Raw genomic sequence first — 14,655 nt, forward strand, 5'->3', positions numbered from 1 at the left:
GGGGGAGTGGACATGCTCTGGATATTCAACTATGATATTAGTAATGTGTGGGATATGCAGGGTGGTTCGCGCCTTAAAAAATGCTTTTGTGTAGGTGATCTCGTTTCACCCTGTGAGGAAGGTAGGGCAGCTATTCCTGTACCCATTTAATGGATGAAGAAACTGAAAATAAATCTGATTATTATTCAGATTTATCCAGTGGCAGAGATGAGGTTAGAACCAGGGTCTCCTGAATTCAGTATCTTTTCCACCAAAATTAGAGTAGTCTTTTAAAATATTTTAATTGTTTTTAACTAGAAAATACCTACACATCATTCAAAATTCAAAAGGTACAAAAAGGTGTACAGTGAAAAGTAAGTCTCCTCCCTGCTTATCAGCTCTTCCCACCCCCAAAATGCAACTTCCTAGAGACACAGCTTCCGGAGCTAAACTAGACACATACCGGCAATATATATGGCTACATGTTAATAAACACATATATTTGTGTGTATAAACATAAAGGAAGGAGGGGGCTTCCCTGGTGGCTCAGTGATTGGGAGTCTGCCTGCCAATGCAGGGGACACGGGTTCGGGCCCTGGTCTGGGGGGATCCCACGTGCCGCGGAGCAACTGGGCCTGTGCACCGCGGCTGCTGGGCCTGCGCGTTTGGAGCCTGTGCTCCGCAACGGGAGAGGCCGCGATGGTGAGAGGCCCGCGCACCGCGATGAGGAGTGGCCCCCGCTTGCCGCAGCTGGGGAGGGCCCTCGCACAGAAACGAGGACCCAGCACAGCCATAAATAAATAAATAAGTAAGTAAGTAAATAAATAAATAAATACATACATACATACATGAGGGACTGCTTTTATTCACTTAAACAAATGTATTTTCCACTTCTGCATGTGAAGCTGCCTTCCCTAAGGATCAGTATCGCTCCTGTGGTCGGGGGGAGTTAAGTACATGCCATCTGGAATCAGGCAGATCTAGGGCAGAGCTGGCACGGATCATGTTCATGTTCACATAAACTTTCTCATCTGACAAATGGACGTAATAACTCCTAACACAGGGACTTCCCTGGTGGTCCGATGGTTAAGACTCCACGCTCTCAATCCAGGGGGCCTGGGTTCGATCCCTGGTTGGGGAACTAGATCCCACGTGCTGCAACGAAGATCTCTCACATGGCAATGAAGATCCCGCATGCCACACCTAAGACCCGGCGCAGCCAAATAAATAAATGAATATTGAAACCAAAACAAACTAACTCCTAACACATAAGTGAGGCAGCATCTGTAATGTGTTCAGAACATAATACATGTGCTCAATAAATGTTTGCTGTTTCCTATGTGCCTACTGTGTGCCAGACCCTGTGCTGGTACAGGAGAAAGGAGATTAGTAAAATGAGGTGTTGGCCCTTAAAATGCTTATCATTTAAAATAGGGGAAGGAGAGCTAATAAACAAACAAATTATAGTACAGCAGAATGAACAGAAGCACTCAATCGATTAGAGGATAAGAGTACAAACTCTGGATTCAGACATTCTGGGGTTCACATCCCATCTTGGACAAGTTACCTTGCCCTGAGCTTTTTTGTCTACAAAACAGGAGTTGTGAGGATTAAGTGAAATAACGCACAGCACTTAAAACAGTGCCTGGCACGTGATAGACATTCAATAAAGAGTGGTTTTAATAGTTATAGTATCTAATTCCACATATGAATAAATGCCACAATAGGAATATGTACCAGGTGTCAAGGTAGCGGGGGAAGAAGGGGAGTATTACAATGGCACGAGAAGCATGACGGTAGCCCCTGCGTTGGGACTCCCTCCTGCCGGGCCCTGTTGCTGGCATTTCACCTGTGTCCTCTCACTTAATGCTCGCAGCCTCCCTGTGAGGATGGCATTACTCCCTTTTCACAGAAGGAAACCAAGCCTTCAAGAACTTCTGCCAAGGCAGAGGCAGAAATGGCAACTTCCTTTTCATCCTCTTGCCACCTGGCTCCCCAAAGAAGAGAGTCACTAAGACCAGGATGTCGGGGACCCAGGGTGCTTCCTGGGTGGATCTCTCCTTGCTCTGCAGTGTGTACCGAGTCCTGCTGTGGCTCCGGGCCTGGGCCAGGGCAGGAACGAGGTGGCCGCTCCAGCAACCTCTGGGGACCCGCAGCGTGCACCCGTGGCCACTCACAGCTGTGATAGACAACGAAGACATGCCGGACCCCAGACCCACGCGGTTCAGGAGGATTGGGGTTCTATCTGTACCTGCTCTCGCCTTACCGACATCTAAGTTCCGGGGGGGGAGACTGGAGGGAAGTGAGGGAGAGACAAGGAGCAGGGGAGGGAGTAACTGGGCACGTTATTGAAGGAGGGGGAGGATGGGCCCTTTTGGCCTGGCAGTCTCGGGGAGTCCTCCCGAGGGGCTCCTGGTGCCACTGCTGTGATGAGCGCCGGCCTCAAGCAGCACCGGCAGGGCTCACACAGAGGCGGCCCAGGCCAGTGTTGAGTTGGCAAAATGCCAGAGGGTAGCTTCCGCTGCTGTCGTCACTGCTGTTGGCGTTACCGTTTACAGCGTTTATATGGTACCTTCTAGTTTCCCCAGCACGTTCATACCCACCATTTCACTTTATTTCATAATTGATTACAAGGTTTATGTACAGTTGGGGTGTGTTGGTGTGGGGAGGCTGGGAATGGGTCTTCAATTTTCTACCTTCTGCAGTAGATTAAGTAGGTATTATTAGCCCCATTTTAGCAATAAGGACGCTCAGAATGTGAACACTTAAGTGTCTTGCCCGAGGTCACAGAGCTTATAGGTGGCCAAGCCAGGGGTTTGATCTGCAGGGTTCTCATGCTAACATGCTGCGATGCTACAAGTTGATCCCTTGTGAGACCCTGCACAGCTTCCGCCCTGTACCAAAGAGCCTCTCGGTTCTACGTTCTTTACCAGCTAGGACTAGCCTGTGTCCCACAGCCTGAAGGAATAAGGTTCTCATGGGCAGATCTGGAATTTTCTCCTTTCCGTGTTCTAGGGCCACTCCCCTCACCCAACCTTTGGCTCCTGTTGTGGACTGAATTGTGTTCCCCCCAAATTCACATATTACAGCCCTAACCCCCAATGTGACTATATTTAGAGATGGGCCTTTAAAGAGGCAATAAAGGTTTAACGAGGACCTAAGGGCGGGGCCCTAATCGGATAGGATAGGTGTTCTTATAAGAAGAGGAAGAGACACCAGCATGCTGTCTCTCCGTGCATGCACAAAAGAAAGGCCACATGAGGACACAGTGAGAAGGCAGCTATCTGAAAGCCAGGAAGAGAGGTCTCAGCAGAAACCAACCCTGCCAGCACCTTGATTTTGGGCTTCTAGTCTCCAGAACAGTAAGAAAATAAAAGTCTGGTGTTTAAGCCACCAGTCTGTGGTATTTTGTTATGGCGGCCTGAGCACACTAATATAGCTCCCATGACCAAATCTCTACCCTCCATCTTCACCGTAAGGCTTGGAGTCTATGTGATTTACGCAAGTGATCGCCTAGCATTTTCCCCATTACTGTGTAAACTCTTTTGTCTCTTTTTTCTCACCTTCTAAGCTCAAATCCTTCACCTTCAAGTTAGTTGGACTAATTTAGCTGCCCTCTGTTATTCTGTTTCTTACCAGCTTTTCTCTGGCCCGCTAGATATTATCCTTATAAGACACTAGGTCTCTTTTCTTCTTTGATTCTCTTACAGTTGCCCATGACTTATTCCGTGTTGGTGGAACCATATGTACAGATGTGGAAACATATGATTTGGAGTCTCGGCTCTACCATCTTCTAGCAGAGGGCCTTGATCAAGTCTCAGGATTGCTGGAGTAACTGGATTAGTGTACTCGAATGGGGTGCGCCAGTTGTGAAGTGCTAGTCAGTTGCACAGTGCTATTGTAGTTGGTGGTGTAGGCGAAGGTGGTTTAAGTGAGCTGCTTGGAAGAGCACCCTCACTGATTTGTGCATGGACATTAGGCCGTCACTGAGGAGCATTATGAAAAACATCCCTGTGAAACTCTTAAAGAACATTGCTGATGTTCACAAAAGGGCTGTGTTTATTTTCACAAAAACTTTCAAGAGAAATTTGTAGAGAAATAGCTTGTGATCCTGAGACACAGGTCTGTTTTCATCAGTGAACACCAGGAATCATGGAAATGATCATGTTTCCCTCTTTGTCTTGGCTGCTTGGGAGCCGGGAATTAAATTGACAGCCTATTTCTAGCAAGTTTACTTGCCCTTCTGTCAAACACTTTATATACTATCACCACTGCTGTCACCTTAATTTCCTTGTTTGTCATCTTCACTTGGTTCTTCAGTGTATTTATTTCACAAGTTAATGGATGAATACATTCTTGTTGTAAAGATAAAAAGAACTCAGAATTATACAGAGCACGACTTGAAAGTATTCATTTATTATTTATGGTGTAGTACTGTCTATATTTGTGTAAGCAGCCTCAAATTCATCTGGAACAATATTAGGAGTAATCAGGTTTTAAAAAACAAATGAAGAAAAAACTTTATTTGCAAGCTTACTACCATGCTAGGTACATTTGCATATACTTCCTCTTTTAATTCCAACAGCAACTCTGTAAGGTAGATATCATATGCCCACTTCATAGATGAGGCAGTTGAATGAGGTTAAGTTAGTTGTCCAAAGTCTTAGACAGTAAGTGGCAAGGCTAGGAATGAAACTCTGTCTGAGATTCACAGTTTGTGTGTCAGCTCGTTTGTTTGCTGTTGTTGTTGTTTTAACTATCTCACCTCTCTAGAGCAAAAAGTAAAATTACAAAATTTAGGTACAACTAGAGCGTGTGTATATGTGTGTGTGTGTGTGTGTGTGTGTGTGTGGCGGGGGGATGGCGGCGGGAGTGGCGTATGAACTGGTCTTCATTACACCCACTCCTCCCTCTGCTTCAAGCCACTGAAATTATTTAGGAATTCAGCCAAGAGCCTTTTTTCCTCCTTAGGTGCCAACAAAGACCTGGCCCACGATGGCTGATCTTGTGCCAACTCCAGGTGAAAACTCAGCAAAGGTCAGGTGTAAGAGCGGGTAGCCTTTAACCTTCCACCATTGACCTTCCCCTGCTGATCAGTGGGCGGCAGCTGTCAGGCCAGAATACAGGGGTGGCCTCTCTCTTTTGGGAAGAGGCAGTGGCAGCATCTGTATTGCCACTAGCTGGTCAGGGTCTGGTAGAAAGGAATCTGCTCATCTCCCATTCCTGTCCTCAGCACCCCAACAAGGGCAAATGCTTATTGCTCTGTAACATGTTTGCCTGGGCCCCTTCAGGGCCACTGGTTCCAGTAATTTGTACTGGCTTCCCTCCTCCTCATTGGCCCTGGCCAGAGGATGCAGCTATTGACATAAATACTGACCGCTGTCCCAGCTAGCAGGCAAGCACATTGCTATTTTCATCTAATTCCCAGCATCTTGGAGAAAGAGCTTGGCCATTCCTATCACCGGATCCCTGAGGAGGGAGGTGAGCCTGCGGGCTCCTTCTGTACCCTTCCTTCGACTTGGACTCAGAAGACAAAGGTGAACTTGAGTGCTGTTGGGGACACAGCTTCCATTTATGCTGCCTCCAGGCCCCGGGGGCTGCCTTCTCTCCAGCACTGAGGCCCTTTTGTCCTGCGGGGCACCCACGGCCTGACTGCCCACACTGTTAAAGCGCAGTTTCGGCTCCCTTTCCCCCTCCCCCGTGAGTCGCTGGGCCTGGAGAAGGGCTTTTGAGTTTCGAGAGCGCACACTGGCCCTTTTCTTCTCCGGGCGCCTGCAGCTTAGATGCTGAGCGCCTGGCAGCCTGGCGCTCAGCTGCTCTTTTTCAGGGAGGCCGTGCGAAAGCGCGCACAGGGCGCTCTTGCGGCCCCGGGTTTCCCGGGACTGGCGCGCAGCCCCCGGCCTCCGGCAGCGCGGGACAGGCCTGGGAGGAGCCCACCCGTGCCAGAGTTCATCCGGGAAGCTGGTCGTCCAGCTCTCGTTCCAGAACTTGTAAACAGGCATCCTCGTTGACCCAACTCATTCTGTATATGAGGATATTAAAATTTTTTTCACTCGAATCCTATTATTAGAAATTTCAAACATGCAGAAGAGTTGAAAGAATGGTAAAGTGGATACTCATATACCCATTATCTAGAGTCTGCAATTAGCATTTTTTGTATGGAAGGGTTTAGCTATAAGAGCTAGCACTGCCCTGTGGGGTGTGTGTGTGTGTGTGTGTGTGTGTGTGTGTGTGCAGAAACCCAAATACCCCCCCTCCCACCCCGTTTGTTAAATTATGGCACATTTGCACAGTGTACCGCATAGCAATTAAAATAACATGGTACATTTAGTGACGTGGAAAAATGTGGGTTTTCTGCTAACAGAAAAAAAAAGGTAGAAAACTGTATGCACAATATTATGTTATTTTTGTTTGAAAAAATGTTCATGACTAGGGAAAAAAAACCACCCTGAGGTTATATATTATAATATTAACAGGATTGAGTCTAAATTAGTATATCAGCGAATTTGATTTTCATCTCTGGCTTGTTTTTATTTCTTTCAATGAAGTACTTCTTTGTAAGGTGAAAACATGGATTTAAAACATGTATGGAAAAATGGATTTAAAACAAGAGGCCGACATGGCTCCCTGGGATTTTCCAGCGCCATTTACTGTGACAGGAGTCCTGGGCTGTTCCGTCTCCTATGCAAACATTGCTGCATCGCTGGTCCTGGCCATTTAGAGCTCCACCAGCCTGACACAGGTTCCCAAGTATGAGTACCAGGCTCTCCTTTCTTTCATTGTCCCCGCTCTCCTGCAGCAAACTGGATTTCTCCCTCTCATCACTGACTCATAGGCAGGGAGGTTCTTAGGCACTAAAGAGTGAGAGTCCTATCATGCTATTCACTTGGCCCCCTGGAAGTAAAAGTCCTGGGGGATGAAATTCCTCTTCTTCAAGAGAAGACCAGGGGGCCTTCCCTGGTGGTGCAGTGGTTAGGAATCCGCCTGCCAATGCAGGGGACACGGGTTCGAGCCCTGGTCTGGGAAGATCCCACATGCTGCAGAGCAACTAAGCCCATGCGCCACAACTACTGAGCCTGCGCGTCTGGAGCCCGTGCTCCGCAACAAGAGAGGCCGCGATAGTGAGAGGCCCGTGCACCGCGATGAAGAGTGGCCCCCGCTTGCCACAACTAGAGAAAGCCCTCACATAGAAACGAAGACCCAACACAACCAAAAATAAATAATAAATAAATAAAAAATAAAAAAAAAAAAACAAGAGAAGGCCAGGGCCTAACCCAGGGGCTGTATGCTGCCCGTGGGCCCCTGAGTTCTTTCTCTGCAAGAGGCCTGGTCCCAGTTAGACTCCCAGGAGAAGCTCTGCTTTAGTTTGGGTTCCTCAGGAAACTTTAGGACCAGCTGGGTAATATTTTCATCACCATACAAAAAAATGGCGGTTTCAGAGACAACAGGAATAAGGGCTCACTCTATACACATATTTTTAGCTCACAAAGTAAATTCATACACTCTCTTACAGTGGTTCCCAGAGCAGTATCAAAAGTCATTTGGAGATGGACATAGGGTTGCCAACTTTTATTTTGCCATGTAAAATCATTTAAAATCTACTATTTATGATTACAATTACTTCCTAACAGAAAAGACATTTTACCACATATACAAAATAAAAAGAATAATCTCGAAAAAACAAACAAACAAAACCCCCCAGCATTTAAATTTAACTTTATAAAATCCTTACTATATAAAGTATACCTCTCCGTCTATGTACTTTTGGTATTATTACTATTTCTCTATAAATTGGCAAAAACTTTTTTAAAGACAAGCACTGGTTTGGGAAACAACATTTGGGAACCATTTCTCCATCGTTTTTGATACGTACAATCACCCACTTGCAAGTGAGAAAACTGAGTTTCAGAGATCATCAGCTCATAAGTGGTTGCACTAGGATTCAAATTCAAGTCTGTCTGCTCCAGAACAAGTGATTTTCTCCTGTTCCAGATTGTGTCTGGGTAACCAGGCTGCTTTGTGGTTCTTCCAGGTAATAGTTGACAGAAAACAGGTCTGATTTGCTTTTCAAAGTCTTGGCTAGACTTGGGTCACCAGAGTAAACCCAGTGGATCAAATTTTGTCTTTGATCCAAAAATCACTGAGCTCATCAGATGGTATTAGCCTTTGAGAAGTTCCTCCCTAATTTCATTATTTGCTTTACCAGCAAAACTATCCTTACAGTTGGTTTCAAGGGCAGGAACACATATTAGAATTCTAATCTACCCGTATACATCTACTGACTGATGCCTGAAGTTCCTCCAGTTCGATCATCTCCATTGATGTGTTTGAAAAAGAATATCATTAAAAACTTGGGAATAAAGTAAAAAAAAAAAAGAAAAAGTGAACCATATATCCTTTCAATGTTATGGTGAAGCATTGTTTAACAGACTCAACCAAGAATTCTTTAATTATCCAGGGAATGTAGTTGTGTCTGACTTTGCTTTTTACTATTATTTAAGGGCTCAGACTCTGAAGTTACATGTTAACTTGTAGACTTTGTCTAGAATAGAGGCAAATAATTTTTGTCCAGTAGAAAAGATAACCCCAAAGGTTATGGTTTTATGGCCCTGTAGAACATTAACCAGTTTTGTCCCTAGCTTGGCAGACGTATTCCATAACACCTTTCCTGGTAGACTATATAAATCCCTGTTCCTCCAATTCCCATTTGAAACAGTTTTACCATACTGCTGGTTTCATCCCTCTTTGATGAGCTGAATAAAATCTATTTAAAGGCAGTTACCACCTATACCACTTAAAAATATTATCAATTATTTGCCTCGGTGTGAATGAAGAATCTGAGAACAGATTTTGAGAAGTTGAAAGATACAGTATTTGGGATGTGAGGAAAATGAGGGAGAGGGTGCATGGGGGGAGGGGAGATTAGCTAAATTTCTCAGGACAGTTGTATGAGAATACCTTCACATAGTTCCTTTTTTCACATAGTTCCTTTGTCCTTGAGCAGTGGCCGGTAAGCATGCCTTGCTAGAAATAGGATTTACAAAGAATAATGACTGGAGAAGAGGTTGAAAAGCTAGTTGGGGTTAGCCATGGTGAGAGGTTGGAGTTTTACCCTGTAAATCATAGGAGTTATTAAAGATTTTAATCCAGGAACTGATAGGATCATATTTTTGAATTAGAAAGAAAGATAATTTTGGTAAGAGTATATTAGATGGGCGGAGGGAGAATCTCAGTGAGAGATGACCAGGGTTTAGACTTGTATGTGAATATATATGAATGGAAAGCTGAGTATAAAATCAAATAGCAGCTCCAAGGTAGAACAGACAGATTTGGTGAGTGATGAGATGTAGGAAATGAAGAGAGGAAAGAATCTGAGATGACAGTTACATGGATGGGAGGAGGGTATGTTGATCAAAGTCTGTATTTTTGACCTGCTGAGTTTGAAGATTGCCAGAAATTTGAACTTAAGAGTTTGGACTAGAAAGAAAACAAAGTTTAGCAGTTCACTGGTTATGAATCGAAGCCATGGACATGCATATTGAGTGTTGAAGAAAAACATTTCATTGGGAAACCTCTCCACTACTTCACTGGCTAGGGAACAATTGCATAGTTCACCAGAGGGCATCCTCTTCAATTACAGTACGCTACTGCCATGAACAGAGCTGCCCAACGAACAGTGAATAGTCCATGGCTTTTCAGAGCCATGAAGAGTTCACTGTCCACCACCTTGGCAAAAAATATGCATTCCCCATAGCCATTTTACTTTGTGGAATTGGAGGCTTAGGAAGACAAAGCACATTTCTTTTTTTTTTTTTAACATCTTTATTGGAGTATAATTGCTTTACAATGGTGTGTTAGTTTCTGCTTTATAACAAAGTGAATCAGTTATATATATACATATGTTCCCATGTCTCTTCCCTCTTGCGTCTCCCTCCCTCCCACCCTCCCTATCCCACCCCTCTAGATGGTCACAAAGCACCGAGCTGATCTCCCTGTGCTATGCGGCTGCTTCCCACTAGCTATCTATTTTATATTTGGTAGTGTATATATGTCCATGCCACTGTCTCACTTTGTCCCAGCTTGCCCTTCCCCCTCCCCATATCCTCAAGTCCATTCTCTAGTAGGTCTGTGTCTTTATTCCCGTCTTACCCCTAGGTTCTTCATGCCCTTTTTTTTTTTTTTTCCTTAGATTCCATATATATGTGTTAGCATACGGTATTTGTTTTTCTCTTTCTGACTTACTTCACTCTGTATGACAGACTCTAACTCCATCCACCTCACTACAAATAACTCAATTTCATTTCTTTTTATGGCTGAGTAATATTCCACTGTATATATGTGCCACATCTTCTTTATCCATTCATCTGTTGATGGACACTTAGGTTGCTTCCATGTCCTGGCTATTGTAAATAGACCTGCAATGAACAATGTGGTACATGACTCTTTCTGAATTATGGTTTTCTCAGGGTATATGCCCAGTAGTGGGATTGCTGGGTCATATGGTAATTCTATTTTTAGTTTTTTAAGGAACCTCCATACTGTTCTCCATAGTGGCTGTATAAAGCACATTTCTTAAATGTATGTTGCAGGAATGGAAGATTAGACTAGGAACACTTCCTAGCAGTAATGCTGCAGTCCTGGCAAGCACAGGTGACTTGACCCAAACTTTACACCCCTCGTGCCTTCCTGTCTATTGACAAGCCTGATAAGAGCAGAGCTGAGTATGGGACAATTTGTCTGCCCTATTTTTGTCCCTCCCCAGCCCTGCTTTCTGCAGTGCTTTTTCTTGATCTCCATGCCCCACCTGTAGGATCAACATGATTCCAGGCTGCAAAAGTAGAGAGCAAAGTGTAGTTAATTCCCATGTACCCATCATCCAGCTTCAATAATTATCAGCATACAACCATCTTGTTTCATTTGTGCCCCATTCCCCCTACTTTTCTCCCCTGCTAGATTATTTTAAAGTAAATTTCAATGATCACGTCACTGCATCACTAAATACTTCCATATGTATCTCTAAAAGATAAGGATTTTTGAAGGGGACATAATTTAGGGAAAATTTTAAGATGTTCTAGATTAGAATGTATGGGCTCAGTATCCATTCAGCCTTGCTGTTGTTCAGCTCTGCTCCTCCCTTGGACCTTTGCTCTGATAATAATGGCTATCTCATAACGATGGCCTGCTATATGTCACACACACCCATTTAGCCCTTACAGTAATGCTACGTATATGACAGACATTATCTTTTTTATACAGATGAAGAGAAACTGGGGCTCAGAGAGGTGAAGTAACTTGCCAAAATGACATAGATGGTATGAAGGGAAGACTAGAGACCAAAGCATTTTTTGGTCAAAAGAAAAACTTGTTTACCTTGTTTAGGAGGTTCTGTAAGGGAGCCCAGGCTTTCGAAAGCTTAGCTCACAAAATAAAAAAGTTTCTGTTCAGTTTTAGCCCCAGTTTCTCTTTATGTATAAAAAAAATAATGTTGGTACTTCCCTGGTGGCACAGTGGTTAAGAATCCACCTGCCAATGCAGGGGACACGGGTTCGAGCCCTGGCCCAGGAAGATCCCACATGCCGCGGAGCAACGAAGCCCGTGCGCCACAACTACTGAGCCTGCACTGTAGAGCCCACGAGCCACAGCTACTGAGCCCACACGCCACAACTACTGAAGCCCACGCGCTCTAGGGCCCATGCTCCGCAACAAGAGAAGCCACCACAATGAGAAGCCTGTGCATGGCAATGAAGAGTAGCCCCCGCTCTCTGCAACTAGAGGAAGCCCACGTGCAGCAATGAAGACTCAAGGCAGCCAAAAATAAATAAATAGATAGATAGATAAATGTCTACTATGCAGCATTACTGTAAGGACTAAGTGGGTGTGTGACACAGAGTAGGCCATCATTATGAGATAGCCATTATTATTAGAACAGAGGCCAAAGGGAGGGGAAGAACTGAACCTTACCAAGGCTGAATAGGTATTTAAGGGGAAATTTAAATGGATATTTAAAGAGAAAAACACAAAGTTACCAAGGTTACCAGGTTTGCACTTAGTCCACTCATGGTGGAAGAACACCTTTTTTCTCTTGTGATTATCACATCTGCAGAAGCCATCACATATCTTCACTCATCAGTATTGCAAAAGCAGTTTGGATAGGGAGTGTGTAAGTTACAGGAAAAGCTCACGATATCATTTATTTTGGGGACAGAATTAGATGGGGCAAACTTTTTCTCCCATTTATTTATTTACTTATTTATTCAGGTTATTGTTGTTGTTTCTTTTTTAATCTCTGTGTGCAAAATGCTTCTTCCCCCCCTGATTCTTAGTACTAAGTGTCTGTATTTGTTTCTATTGTTGCCATAAAAAAATTACCACAGATTTAGCAGCTTAAATGACACAAATGTATTTTTTTAACTTCCCATAGGTAAGTGTATTTCTGGCCACCAAAGTCCACATCTGTCCCACGTGTCACCTCATCCCAAATTACCCCAGAATCTCAACTTATTACAGCATCAACTCAAAGTCCAAAATCTCATCAGCTCAAAAGGTTTAAATCTCATCATCAACTCAGGTATGGGTGAAGCTCTGGGAATGATCCATTCTGGGGCACAATTTCTTTCTACCTGTGGACCTGTGAAATTAAAGAAACAAGTTATCTGCTTTCAAAATATAATGGTGGGACAGGCATAGGATAACAGTTATAGGTATTTCAGTTCAAAAAGGGAAAAAGTGGAAAGCAAAAAAGAGTCATTTGTCTCAAGTATTTCTAAATCCAGCTGAGCAAATTCCATTAGGTTTCAAGGTCTGAGAATAATCCTTTGTGGCCTGTGGCTCTGTCCCCTGGACTCATGGCTCTGCCTTCTGTCATCTTTCCTTTTTCATGAAGGGTAGCATGGGTTTGCAGCTGGGAGTAGTTTTATCAGCCTGTTTCCCACCTATAGAATTTTTGGAGTTTGACAACCTTCTTTAATTTTGGACTTTCTCTGTCCATTTCAGTTCAAGCTGGCAGGGTTTCTGCTGGCATGACATTCTCAAGAACCTTGTGGGTCTCCCATGTATGTAATGGGGATTTAGTCCATTAGACAAGAGGCTCATTCACAAACCTTTCCTAGGTAATCCCATTTCTATTTTTGGCTTTTGTTTATATGGCTGAGAGAACAGACCTTAAACTCTCTAGTTTGATTGAGGGTATTTATAAGGCACATCCTTAATCCAAGGGCCTTTTGTGACTTTATTCTCTGACCTTTTGATCTTTCCAAGATGTCACACCTTCAGCTTTTTCTGTAGAGTGCACATTTCCAACAGTGAATCTTTTGATTTTAGCACCTTGCCATCCAGATACTCTGAGAGTTTTCAAAATGATAAAAATCCTGGCTCTTCTTTGTTTAACAGTTCTTCCCTCAATTTATCTCTTTCCTCTTACATTTTACTAAAACCAGCAAGAAGAAACGAGAACTCACTTTCAACACTTTGCTTGGAAATCTCCTCTGCTAAATGTCCAATTTTAGTTTTTACAAATCCTGCTTTCCACACAACTGCAAGACACAATTCCACTAAACTTTTCTTTTTAAAAAAATTTTATTTATTTATTTATTTTTGGCTGCACTGGGTCTTCGTTGCTGTGCGCGGGCTTTCTCTAGTTGCAGCGAGCGGGGGCTACTGTTCATTGTGGTGTGCAGGCTTCTCATTGTGGTGGCTTCTCTTGTTGCAGAGCACGGGCTCTAGGCACGTGGGCTTCAGTAGTTGTGGCAAACGGACTCAGTAGTTGTGGCTCACGGGCTTAGTTGCTCCGCGGCATGTGGGATCTTCCCGGACCAGGGCTTGAACCCATGTCCCCTGCATTGGCAGGCAGATTCTTAACCACTGGGCCACCAGGGAAGTCCACCACTAAACTTTCTGCCACTGTATAACAAGGATTCTCTTTCCTTCAGTTTCTAAGGGCTTGTTTTTCAGTTTCTTCTGAGACCTCATAGGCAGTACCTTTAATGTCCATATTTCTAATAGTAATCCACTCAAAAGAAATCTAGACTTTTAAAATCATTCTTCCAGCCATTGCTTGTTGCCCAGTCTGAAAGCCACTCCATTTTTTGTATTTGCTACAGTGGCATTCCACTCCTGGTATCAAAATCTGTATTAGTTTTCTATTGCTGCCACAACAAATTACCACCAACTTAGCTTAAACAACATAAATTTACTAACTTACTACTCTGCACATTAGAGATCTGCCATGGGTCTCACCAGGCTAAAATCAAAGTGTTGGGAATGACATATATACACTATTATGTATAAAATAGATAACTAATAAGAACCTGCTATATAAAAAATAAATAAATTAAATTAAATTTTTAAAAAAAGTGTTGGCACGGCTGCATTCCTCTCTGGAGGTTTTAGAAAAGCATCGAGGGTTTTGTTTATTTGTTTTTTGTTTTTGCTCATTTGGGTTGTTAGAATTCAGTTCTTTGCAGCTGTAAGTCTAATACCCCTGTTTCTTTGTTGGTTGTCAACTGAGGGCCCTTCCTAGCTTCCTTGACTCATGACCAGCCTTCTCCTTCTTAAAACCCAATAACGGCACGTTGAGTCCTTCTCATGTTTCAACTCTCTCCTCCTTTTTCTGTCTTAAATCTCCCAGCTCTTTCCACAGCTGGGAAGGGTTCTTTGCTTTGAAAGCCTCATGTGATT

The sequence above is a fragment of the Balaenoptera musculus genome, chromosome 2, assembly GCF_009873245.2.
Source record: "Balaenoptera musculus isolate JJ_BM4_2016_0621 chromosome 2, mBalMus1.pri.v3, whole genome shotgun sequence".
NCBI lineage: Eukaryota > Metazoa > Chordata > Mammalia > Artiodactyla > Balaenopteridae > Balaenoptera > Balaenoptera musculus.